Consider the following 13,527-nt stretch of genomic DNA (forward strand, 5'->3'; position numbering starts at 1 on the left):
CTGAAGGTCCACCAAATAACTTTCTCCAAACTTTAAAAGAACTCCACATCATGACGTCTCTGAACGTTCTGGGAACGTTACTAGACAACGTCCTTAACACCGGTGCGGGCGTTCTGAGAATGTTCTGGGAAAGTAAAATTTCTAGCTGGGTTACCTATCACCTAGTAACGTTCCCAGAACGTTCAGAGACGGTCACGATGTGGAGTTCTTTTAAGGTTTGGGAACATTATTTGGTGGACCTTCACAGAACATTCAGGACGTTCTAGGAATATTTAGGGGACTCTATCTATCTATATATTTGTAGGGTGTTGTGGGACTTGTCTAATCAAAGCGTCACACTGACACACAGCAGTGAAGTTGTGACACGATCAGCTGTTGTTAGGCACACTTGTACATCACAGCAAACCAAAACTCAGATTGGATGAAGAGAATGTGTTAACTACTAACACACACAGACTGTGACTGTGTGAGTGATATGAAATAGAGTGTTTAATTGAATTATCTGCAATGATTATAACAACATAAAGATGATTGAACATATGGCTCTTTACTTTGTTATTTTATTACTGCAGGGTAATGGGCTGCTTTTGGCAGCAAGTACAAAAAGTTCATGCAATGCTCCGGACACACACACACATTAGGTTGATGGTCTGATAATCCTGATGCTGCATTTCTGAACTTTCAAAGTCAAAGTCTGTCAAGCTTTGAAACAGCGTGAGATGAAGCCGAGGGATGTGTTCGCACTGGGAGAGATGCAGCCACTGTCAGGAGGATCAAGCTGCTTTTAAGGATCCTAATATGACATCCTGATGAGCCCTGGAGCAAGAATATCAGCGTCCATGTTACGCAGCCAGAGAACAAAAAGATGAATTACTACAGAAGCCAAACGTGGTGTTAATGACAGGAGAATGAAACAGCACGTTTGGCCCCACTTTGATCAATCTGTTTTTTAATTATTCATCCGCAGATGAGGTGTCATATCCTCTGCCTTCTCCTGTTCCTGTCATGTCATACAACAATTGCTCCTCATGGAGTGAAAGATCTCTTGATGAAAACTGATCTCTTGATGACGAAGGCTCCCTGTTCATGGAGAAATTGCATCAGAAGATGAGAGATGAGGGGAAGTTTGTCTTGATCACAGCACTGAAAGAAAAAAAAAACTGCAGAAAACCTGACGAGGAGGTTTGTTTCTATCAAGAAGGGAGTTTTGACAATAAAAATTTAAAGTCAAAGAATCTTGGCATATTGTTTCTGGTAAGAGCCATTATGCGCAGGCAATTCAATTTTTTACGTATTTGTGATCTAATAAATGCAGCATTAGTGACATAACAGACCTAAAGCGCTTGTTTGTATCAGATTGTCATTGATTTTTTCTGCGATTAAACATTGATACACTAGCAGGTGGCAGCAAAGGAATGTCTTTATGAGTGAGTCATTAATCATTCAAAAAGTGAAAAAGTGTCATTATAAGTCACTGAATCATTCATTCAACTGATTCCTTCAAAACAAGAGTCTTTATGAATGAGATGCAATTACCGTAGACTTGAGATAAGTGATGTTCTATTCAGAGCTGTTGACGTTGTCATAAGAAATCAAGTCGCCCCTGGATCACGCTACGCTACTAACATAATGATCTTATAGAACATGATGCATTTCTGTGTCTGTTATCCCATAATTCCCACTTTTGGACACAGTGGCTGTTTTTTGTTTACATAGTCTTGTTTTAACAGACATTAATAAGTCAATAGCCTACTGCAAAAACAGTTTACTGTCAAGCTGTTTTTCTATTATGTATTTATTGTCCAACATTCCCAATTTTTCTGATGCATGTCCTTAATTTAATTTCATATGTTGGTATTAATTCAGTGTTTATAATACTAATACTTGAACTTCAAATGAATTTTAACCTAAACTGACTGGGTTTCTAGAGAGAAAAGATTTTGTGAAAAAAAGTGGAAGACTTAAACACAAAGTCTGTAAAATAAACTTAAAAGGATTTGATGATCACTAATGATATTATTTTATTCCGTGTTTTCAGGATTTCAGCTTCAATGTACTTTTTTTTTTTTTATAACAAAGCAGCTGATATTGCCTTAGAAAATAGTGGACTGCTGAGTCACTTTCACCCCAAAATGGTGGAGGCATAGGGCTGCTGCTGGGCGCCGGTGTTGCAATGGAACGTTCTATTGAGTTTCACTTCTTGTCAGTATAAGTTACGGAACTTATACTATTACTTATATCTACTTACGGAAAAAAAACGGAACTGGCGCCACGTTCGTTCCGTAAGTTGAATAGAGAAGGCTTAGGATATACAGCGTAAGCTTTTTGAAGAATAAGGAAAGCACATGCAAGGCGATCATTTGTGTTTATAAAGCATATACAGTTGTATTTTTTTTAGAAAATGACCGATCATTTCGCTAGATAAGACACTTATTTCTCGTCTGGTACACTGTAAAAAAAATCCCAGTAAAATTTACGGTAAAAAAAGGCAGCTGTGGTTGCCAGAACTTTACCGTAAAAAATACAGTAGCGACGTAAAAAAAAAATCTGTTAAATTTACGGTAAAATAATGTATTTCATTAACTGATATAATGTTAATTTACCAACCTAATGAAGTACTAATATTTGTTTTGTACCTTTATAATACACTGACAGTCACCAAACACAGTGGTGATGAAAGTCACATGATGAATCAAAGTTCATCACAAGCAAATTTTCCACAAGCTGAGAAGGACAACACTAACATATAGAAGGTGCACACAGTGTCATTCACACACACACTAAACACCATCATGGTAACATGCATGAAATTGTAAAAATGCAATAAACATTAATTTAACAACATTAGATGTAACATAAAACCCTAATGTACATAACTGATTAGAAAAAAATGAGAAAAACTAAGAAGAAACAGAGTTATTTCAACGAAAATATATCAAATGTTAAGTGTCACGCAGGGAATTGTGGGAATGTCAATTTACGGTTTTTCACTGTAAATTTTTACAATGAATTGTTATTTTTCACTTCCAAAAACTGTGAATTTAACGGTATTTTACCGTAAAGATCCGTTAGATCTATTACAGTTATTCACCGTATATAGTACGGAAACTTTCTGTAAACCAATTGACAGTTTTTCACTGCAGCATTTTTACAGTCTTTTACTGTTAAAATCAAGGTCATTTTTTACAGTGTATCGTTTAAAGCCCTTTGAAGCTGTACTGAAACTAATTTTGACCTTCAACCATCTGGAGGCCACTGAAGTCCACTATAACGAGAATAATCCTGGAATGTTTTCATCAAAAACCTTAATTTCTTTTCGACTGAAGAAAGAAAGACATGAACATCTTGGATGACATGGGGGTGAGTAAATTATCAGGAATTTTTTTTTTTTGAAAGTGAACTAATCCTTTAATGTGTTTCTACACTATCAATGAGTAAAATGAATCTGCAGCAGTCAGTTAGTACAGCGGTCATGTGGTACAAGTAGGAGCTCTCAGAAAAGTTCCATCTTACAAGCTGTAATTACGAGCTCTACAAGGACGTGAATGCTTTTTACAAGTTGAGACTTTGAAATTGCGGTAATTTCAACATGGATCAAACGCCCGTTCGGACCTCATACATGCTCATACCGGTAATCTTTATTCTTTGTTCACACACAGCATTATACCAGTAATTCACTGATAATGCAACTGGTAAATTGCCAGAACCAATTTAGCGGTATTTTTTAAAAGGTCCTGTTCACACATGATCTCTTAACAGTAATTTGGTGGTAATTTACCAGTAAGGACTGTATTTGTGAAAGGGGGCATTGAATCATTACTTCATTCAAAATTACTAAATCATTTAGGAATGAAACACCACTACTGTCTATGTGTTGCTCAGAAAAAGGAAACGTTCAGCTTTGACCATGTAAGTTACTCAACATTAACCTCTTGTTTACTGAACTGTTGCATAAAAGCAAAATTACACTGTTCACACAATCATGGTGTCGCATTGTTTAAATTCACAGAAGCGGCCCAAACTGATGATATTCTAAAGGTTTCTTTTTAACATATAGGCCTATTAGAAATATTAATATTATAAAATAGCCTATATGTTACATGTCACAATTAAAAATAACATTTATATAAAAAAAGTGCTTGAATTGTCTCTCATGAGTTTGATATGCAAATGTGTAAAACCGATTAATCATAAAGAGCCATTCTTTTACAAACCGAACATCACTCACACTCTTCCTCTCTTCCTCTGTCTGTTTGTTTGCTCTGAGAAGAGCAGCCGGAGGATTAGAAGACGTTTAATCGCAGCAAACAGCCCACCTGATCCTCAGCACACACAGATGGTGATGCTGACCATGTTTTCCACTTCAGCACAAGAGAGAGAAAGAGGCCGCGGCTGCAGATAGACGGATTAAATGGATCTTTATAGCAGCTGAGCTCCTGAAATAAGACACTAGAAAGAAAGACAGAGAGATATGCATGTATCATGAGTTCAACAAACCTTAACTTAAGCTCTCTCTCTCTCTCTCTCTCTCTCTCTCTCACCACAACCTAACAGTTGTTCTAACTAACCTTTTTTGGTAAACTTTACTTAATGTCTAAGACCTTGTTGAACTTACTTAATTTAGTAATCTGTACTGTTTGCATGCTATGCTTTGTTACTCAGAAACCCCAAGTTAAAATTACTTGACTGGTTTGAGTACCATTTTGTCAAAAAATAAATAAATAAATAAATAAATAAAATAATAAAATTCAGATGGGGCAATTCTTAATAGACTTTTCACTCATTTCTTCTGCAGTTATCTTTCTTTAGTTGCATTCTTTCATTTTCTCAAAGTGATCTTGAATGTTAACTAAAACTAAAACTTTTAGGAGAACGTCACATAAATTGACCATGATTTCCTGTTGATTTCCTAAAATTTTTCTCACCATTTTAGTGATTATAGTTTCCTTTGGTTGTGCACTTGGAACTTCATTTATATTATTATAACTCTCTTCCAGTTGATTTCCAAACAGAAAATTACAGTTATTTGTGGTTTCAAAGGAAGAAACATATTAAGTAATTATTTATTCACTTTTTAAAAAAAGTGACCTAATTTGGCACTAAACCAATAACTAATCCAGACTTTGTGTAGAATTTTGGTTTATTTGATTGTACAGCTAACATATATATATATATATATATATATATATATATATATATATATATATATATATATATCATACACACCATATTATTATGAAACAAACTTTTAAAGGGATTGATTCCTCTAGTTGAGCCAGTGTCTCGCAATCAAGCTTGCTCGAGTCACAGACATCAATGTTCAGCATGCAAAACGCAACAATAGTAACCGTTTTTTTTTTTTCATTAATAAGACCATTACAGTTTTATTTGCTGTCATTTTTATGGTAATACTGACATAAGACAGCAAATAAAATTGTAAAAATAAAGCCACAAACAGTAAAACAAAGCAATTACTTTTAATTAAGTTTAACAAAAACTTAAATGGTTTAAGTAAGATCAATTTAATACAATTAAGTAAAGCTTACTTAATTTAATTAAGGCAACGAGTTTGCACTATTGAATTAAGTAAACTGAACAAATTTGTTTTTACGGTGTAAAGCCCAAAGTATAGTTCACTTTTTACACATATGCAAGGGTCAGTGTACAGTGCGCGTGATGCAAATTTCATCATCAGAAGAGTACGCGCACCACCGGATTTTTATAACCGCACATACTTTGTACTCGCAGGTCGGATTTAATTGTTCTTGCAGTAATTAGTTTATCCACTAGGTGGCAACCGTGCCCTGGAGGCGTCAATTCACAGGGTAGTCAAAGAAAAACTGCATAAACAAAACAGACCGGAACACATGCAAGCTACAGGGACAATGGAGGCCTACATAGACGAGAGATTGTGTGAAGAGGTTAGAAAGTACCCTCATTTGTACAACTCATGAAAGAATACAAAGATTTTTGGCGAGAGATTGCTCAAAACTGCACATGTGTGGAACATCGAATGTTTTGTATACTCAGGACTTAATGTTGTTGATTAACAAAATTTTGTTGCCAAATGAATTTTGTTGCTAAATGAGTGTGCTAAATGAATGTTTTATCACCATTTTATAAGTTTGAAGAGTTCTGTCACGTTAAGTCAGGTTTAGTCATGTCATCTGCCGAGTTTTGTTTTGTCTCCTGTCTTGTACAGTATGATCTTTTGTTAAACAAACTGCATTTGGATTTCACTTTCACATCACACCTCAAAACCTTACACATGAAGACACAAGAGACTTCAAAAAATCATGGCATATCAAAAGAGAAGCCACACATGAATCAAGGAACAAGCTTACTGAGAACAGCACGAAACAACCACAACACAGAACAAAAGAGTCCAAAACCATTTCAAGAGAGCTGAACTATACTGTTAACTGATATACAATTTTTAATCAAATTACTTTATATGCTGGGCACAGGCAGATAAATACTAAGACCAACAAGGATAACTAACGATACACAGCTGGACAGAATAACAAAATCAAATCAGTTACTATGACAACTAAAGACTGGCGGGAAGTAAAACAAAGGAGACTGAATAATGAAAATGCAACTAAGACCAAAATGACTGATTATACAGTATGTTGGTCACAATTAATGAAATATATTTTAATATTTGCTGAGCAATAAATTAAGGAAATGTATGACACTACGCTTTTGTGGCACATTGTAACTTTAATATTTTATACAATAAATATTTAGGCCTAATGTATAATGAATATATATTAAAAAATAATATATTACATAAAATAGATATATATTTAATTATGCATAAAATATGGAATATATAATACTAAATAATTTATAATTCATAATTCTATTATGAATATATATATATATATATATATATATATATATATATATATATATATATATATACCAAAAATATTTAATATATAAGATTGTGTCTGGTGCCTGTTTGTAGTGAAGATGAATTCCTCCTCTTAAACAGACAGTTTTTGCTCTTACTGTTTTATCTGGTATCTCTCCATTTCTCTCTCTTTCTCTGACTATTTTTATCTTCTTCTCCACAGGAATACTTTCATTCTCTTCATTAAACTGACAGTGTGATTGTGGGCGGGTGGGTGAGTTTACAGTCACCCTGTACTGACAGGTTTAAACTTAAACCTCTATACTAATGAGGTCTCTCTCTCTCTCTCTCACACACACACACACCTGACAATCAACACTCCTCAACGTTTCCCTTCCAATCACACCAATCCACCCGCACTCCTCCAAAAACAATCCCTCCATCACCTTATCAACACGATCTCAGCGCTTCTCTATCCGTCAGATGTATTTCTTACCTTCAGAGTGTCATTCTCTTAATCATTTCTCAACTTTTCTTCCTGCTTCTCTTTCTTTGTCACTTCGTTTTATCAGTCATATGAGCCTGTGAACTGATAAAAAAAGATGCTTTTGAAAATAGTCTCATCTGGAGGAGCTCAGAACTACAGAAAACACTCTCGCCCATGGCGCTTCTCCGTCTTGAGCTTTGTTTGCTGCTTTTTAGAAAGCGACGTGTGGTGCAAACATCATATCATATATAAGTATTTCTGGTTTGTATTTTGATGCAGAAGATCCGACTGAAGATGAGAAGATGTCAGTTGTGTTATTTTAACCCTGACCTTAAACCTCCACCTTCAACTTAACTTTGCATTTACATTTATTTATATAGCAGAATGTGTATAGATGATACCAGCTAACCAGACACTAACCCTAACCATACAATCCTTAATCTAGACTCTCAACCGTATTGTGTAATAAAGATTGTTTTGTAATATGCAGATACCTGAGCATGTCTGAACATCCAGACATTACAAACTTGCTTTCAGTCTAACCCAACATAACACTAACCTCTTGAACAAGTTGAATTGATTCTGGGTAACTGTCACTACTATCAATCATTTTATTGTTGTAGTAACTGATTGATTCACACACATGCATGCACAGGCATACAGAAATATTTTTCATACAAAGTAGGGTTTATTTGTCTTGAGATTTTACAAATTTGGACTTGGTGTGAGTTTTACTTTATGGCCCAGGTTTATTTTGCTGCGTATGCTTCGGTGCCATTCACACCAATGACTTTTTGCATTTAAAAATGCAAGACACAGGGCAGCGGAATGAAAAAAAAAAAAAGTTGATGTTTTTTTAACACCAGCTCTGTTTTAGAACACTGTCATGCGTGAAATGCTGCGAAAGACACAAGATGCGACGGTCACAAAGTCCATCTAGCGAGTCTTTCAACCTATTTTAGAGCACTCAATAGAGAGCAACAGTCGGGTTCCAGAAGTAAAAACTCCATTCAATTTCTCCACAGGCAAACTGATTTTTAACGATAACTTATAAACCATCAAAGACATCCCTACTGTGAGCTACGAGGTTGTTAATCAATAGTATATGTTTCTGTTGAAGCCATTAGCCTGCATTATTTCAACTTATTATTAAAATAATCCTGTTTAACAGCCTAATGTGTGGTGAAAAACTACATCACGCTGTACAGAAAAATCAGGCGGTGCATCCGTAATCGCGTAACGTTAACTTACTGTCTGAGTCTACATTTGAATTTGAACACTTCCCGGCTGGTAAAAAAGTATGTTCTATATAGACCTTATTTACCAGCGAAACAAGCGCGCCGCCATCTTTATGAAATTGTCTTTGAACTTCCGTTTTGCGGTAGCTCTGTACATTTCCATGGTATCGCTGTCAAAGAATAATTAGTTGGTTAAGTGGATTTACTTGTTGTAGAGTTAATGAAAGTTATCATGAGCATTGTTATGTTTAAAGCAGATGTCTTAACAAATGTCAGTAGATCGGGAAGATTTTAAAACGAGCAGTTCATTCATAAACGTAACATCGCTGTGGAAATACAAACCGGAAGTCAAAAGACAACGAGCGCAACGCTGAAAAGGGGCGGGGCTACGGTACTCAACAGGCGGCCCGCAGGCCGCATCCGGCCCGTCAGCATTAAATTTGTGGCCCGCATCATGCTACATATAAATGTATTTTTATTATAATTTGCGTTCAAAATTAGCGTGAATATTATTTCGTTTTTTTACACGTACAATGGGGTTGGCGTACAGTGCGCGTGACGCTGTAATCATCAGCAGAGAACGTGTATAGTGTACGCGCGCAGCACAGTTTTTCTAACCGCAAAGAACAACATAAACTGAAGGCACTTTGCACGCGCGCATTGAATAGTTTTTGCACTAATTTAGTTTGTCCACAAGGTGTCAGCACTGAAACGGGCTGTTGTTTCAGTCTGAAAAGAAACGGAGAAGACAGAACAAGAGTAACAACAAACACAATAGCCGACCGAGAGCGCTCGTTTGAGGGGATTAAAAGATACCAGTAACTCTAATTTTAAACAAGTACAAAGACGTTTTATTGTAACTATTTGAGCGAAAAAGACTAGGCAAGCATGAATCTCTCTAGTGCGCATGTGTCGAGCACTTAAGTTCGTGAACGCCATCAAAGGCTCGAGACTGTGCGCGCAAGTAAAAAACAAAGTAACCTTATTTTTCCATGATGAAATGCAGTTGACATTCCTCAAACTTTGCAGTATGTAAGTTGCCGAGCAGCATGAAAAACAAACCTTTTATTCTTAATGTCAATGTGTTATAAACAGAAAGCAAGCAGAGAGCGCTCCCATTACAGATCTGTCATCACATCATTGAGCTCACGGAGAATATTATATTTATCATGTTTACAACGTTGGTTATAGTTAGATAATTCAGTAATAATAATACAAATAATAAAACGTTTATTCTCTGAGTATAAATAGGTGCTATAAAAAGTGTTAAAACGGTGCAAAGGAGTATAAAAATACTATAAAAAAGTGCAATGTTTTCATCTTATGGACAAACTCTCATCAGCCAGTGAACAACAGCCAGACCTTAAATTTCTTGTGAAAACAATGCAGACATTTCAAATGAATAAGGATTTCTTTTCATCAGTTCTTGTTTTTCTTTATGCATTTGTACATTAAGAATACAGCAAGACAAGCTATTAATCCTTTTTTTAAATGCCATTTATCATGTTCAGTGACACTTTAAAAAGGACACCATACTATTAGGACTTAGCTAGAAAATAAACTGCACATTTAGTAAATAAACAGTAAAACTACAAATATTGTCTTAAGTATGCCTAAATAAAAGTCTTACGATCCAAGTTATAATTTGTGGCCCTTTGCGTTTCATTTGGTTAAAATGTGGCCCTCTTGGCCTCTGAATTTGAGTACCCCTGGTCTATAGTATGAAAGTTTGTAGTGTAATTCAGACGTACTACATCCGCCATATTGTTACTGTCACGTGACCCACCAGCATCAGTTGCGTCGCTTCACTGTCATTCATAAATCCCCTCCCGTGGATTCATAGGATAATAAGTGTCCATTGTATGCACATATTGCATACACAGAAGAGGCGGGGACTTCTGGTGGCACAATGTTTTATTGCTGTAAACACTGTAAACACACATAAACAGAGATAAGAATTAGTTATCTCAACTGTGTATCAGCGACTGCCAGAGTGGCTTCTTCATATATAAATGAAGCTCTATATCCTGCGGCTCACGATCACCCTCTAGCGTCACCCGCCAGCGTCTACAGGTCTAAGTGATGTTCAAGTTGGCATCCTTGCACAGTACTACATACAAATATATTTTCATATACATTTAACGCAAGAACTATATTTAACAAATGACAACTAATAATATTAATGATAAACAATACATACATGAGTTCATATCACTACACCCATTTCAGAATCTCGCCAAAAGTAGTAGGTCATCCGGGGACTACTGTTTTTTGAATATGTATTCGGACAAACTACATTGTTGGAGTACCGTTTTTCGCATGCTATAGTAGGGAATTATTCAATTTCGGACACAGTGTGAGAGTTGACACAAGCAAAATGTGCGAAAAAATCTCATTATCTCTGCCCACTCCCATGAAGCACTGCAAATTACGTATTCAAGTTCGTCTCTCTACGCTCTCAAAATACTTAAATATTTGAATATATGCATATTTTGCATAAAAACCTAAATATAGTTTATATATTTATACAGGGTTTTTCCTGCATAGAGAACTACGAGGCGGCCGCCTCCATTCTCAAACCGCTCAATAGTGATCCGTGGATCACAGTTATATCTGCGCGGATACTCCGCTGGTCAGGCGGTCTAAGTAATAAAAATAAAATTAACTGCGGTTGAATGAGAGATAAATCATTAATGTGTTGATTTTAATAAAGACACGGAATTCTCATTTCACGGTAAGACGCAACGAAAGTGCGTCACTCTTTTACCTTTGTTTTCAACTGAACATTTCTCTTCAGGGAAAACCAACCAAGGAAAACATGTGAGCACCTCCTAGTGGTCATATAAGTGGTCACAAAGGAAAACCCCTTCATGAGATATTGCTTTACAACTTAACAGCTTTAACTAAAAATATACACAAGCTTAACTAACAGAAATGATTCTGATAAGATTGTTTCCCAACAATGATGCAATGAAACAGTGACAATTTATGGTTGAAGGGACTAAAGCATGTGTTTAGGCTATTTCCTTAATAGCCTAAACACAGGCTTTAGTCCCTTCATATATATATATATGTGTGTGTGTGTGTGTGTGTGTGTGTGTGTTGTGTGTGTGTGAAATGTGAAGAATACTGAATACTGAAACTTCATCTAGTTCATTTCATTCATTTGCAAATACACATATCAATATGAAACTCTAATGCACATAAAGCAAAAATGTAACTAAATTCCACACTGCAAATCATGAAAAATACCATTTCTTACTTAAATAAAAGGGGGAATGAATGGCGGAATAATCTAGAGTTAAAAATGGTTCATTCCCATCTGCTGCGATTCTTCAGCTGGCGTTTCAGAGTTCAGGGTGACAGTTCTGAGACGGGACTCATTAGAGGGTCTGTGTGAGTGTGTGTGCTCACCAGCTGTTCTTATGCAGGCCTCATTAGGGTGTTTGTTTGACGCTGCTCATGTTTGGTCAAAAACAGAATAATTTCACACGGTACAGGTTCATATGAGCTCTTAAGGGCAGCTGTGTGTGTGTGTGTGTGTGTGTGTGATAGTGTCATGCTGAAGTGTTAACAGAGGTAAATCCCAATGAATCCAGAGGAAACAGACTGAATACATTTTCCAATTCACACCCTCACATCCAGCAGCAACTGAGTCAGGAATCTGTAACAGCGTTACATTCTAAATGTGTATAAACCCTCCAGACATCAGAGTAACTTCAAATTTACTACCGTTACTCAGGTAAAGTGAGGATCACCCAACACTGATATTGTTTTAGTGACCAATACCATATCATTTTTAATGATTTTATTTCTGCTTTATGACACAATATTATCTAAAAGATGATTAGACTACAACAATAAAACCATAACATGTATAATAATAATAATATAATATTCATAATGAATATGAGATCTCCTTTTAATAATGATCATAAAACAATATTCATAATGAAGAAAGAATAACTCTTTTAAATAACAATAATATTCATAATGCATGTTCATATTCTTTAAAATAAAATATTCTCTATAAATGAAAATGTGATTTCCTTTGACTAATAATAATAATAAAAAAATACTGTGTTCATAATGAATGTTATATTAAAATATTCATAATGCATGTTTATATTCTTTAAATTAAAATGTGCCTATATTTACATATATTTATATTTCCTTTGAATAATAGTAACAATAATAATAATATAATATTCATAATGAATATAGAATCTCCTTTAAAAATAATAATAATAATGCGATATTCATAATGTTAAATTAAAATATTCATAATGCATGTTAATATTCTCTAAATTAAAATATTCTCTCTAAATGAAAATGGGATTTCCTTTGAATAATAATAATAAAATACAATATTCATAATGTATGTTATATTAAAATATTCATAATGCATGTTCATATTATTTACATTCAAATGTTCCTATATTTACATATATTTATTTTTCCTTTGAATAATAATACTACTACTACTATAATATTCATAATGAATATTAGATTGCCTGTGAATAATAATAATAATAATAAAATATTCATAATGAATACAGAATCTCCTTTAAAAAAATATAATAATAATAATACAATATTCATAATGTATGTTCATATTCTCTAAATGAAAATATTCTCTCTAAATGAAAATGGGATTTCCTTTGAATAATAATAATAAAATACAATATTCATAATGTTTGTTCATATTATTTAAATTAAAATGTTCCTATATTTACATATATTTATTTTTCCTTTGAATAATAATAATAATAATAATACTATAACATTCATAATGAATATTAGATTGCCTGTGAATAATAATAATAATAATAAAATATTCATAATGAATATAGAATTTCCTTTTAAAAATTATAATAATAATACAATATTCATAATGCATGTTCATATTCTCTAAATTAAAATATTCTCTCTAAATGAAAATG

General features: G+C 34.4%; 1 long non-coding RNA gene across 13 annotated transcripts in view; it reads right to left on the minus strand.

The window, feature by feature from the left end:
* Positions 1-304: 304 nt before the first annotated feature.
* The window catches only part of LOC125252200, a 64,170-nt gene continuing 50,947 nt past the window's right edge, over positions 305-13,527 (minus strand). For 6 of the 13 annotated variants that reach the window (XR_007181179.1, XR_007181183.1, XR_007181182.1 and 3 more), the window contains 4 exons: positions 10,371-10,513; positions 7,356-7,448; positions 4,229-4,449; positions 306-1,143 (listed from right to left, as the gene is read on the minus strand). This is a non-coding gene — a long non-coding RNA (uncharacterized LOC125252200). Of the gene's footprint in view, positions 1,144-4,228; positions 4,450-7,355; positions 7,449-10,370; positions 10,514-13,527 lie in introns of all 13 variants that reach the window. The other 7 variants (XR_007181185.1, XR_007181181.1, XR_007181175.1 and 4 more) reach the window with 3 other exon arrangements.

This window comes from Megalobrama amblycephala, linkage group LG18 (genome assembly GCF_018812025.1).
Source record: "Megalobrama amblycephala isolate DHTTF-2021 linkage group LG18, ASM1881202v1, whole genome shotgun sequence".
Lineage (NCBI taxonomy): Eukaryota > Metazoa > Chordata > Actinopteri > Cypriniformes > Xenocyprididae > Megalobrama > Megalobrama amblycephala.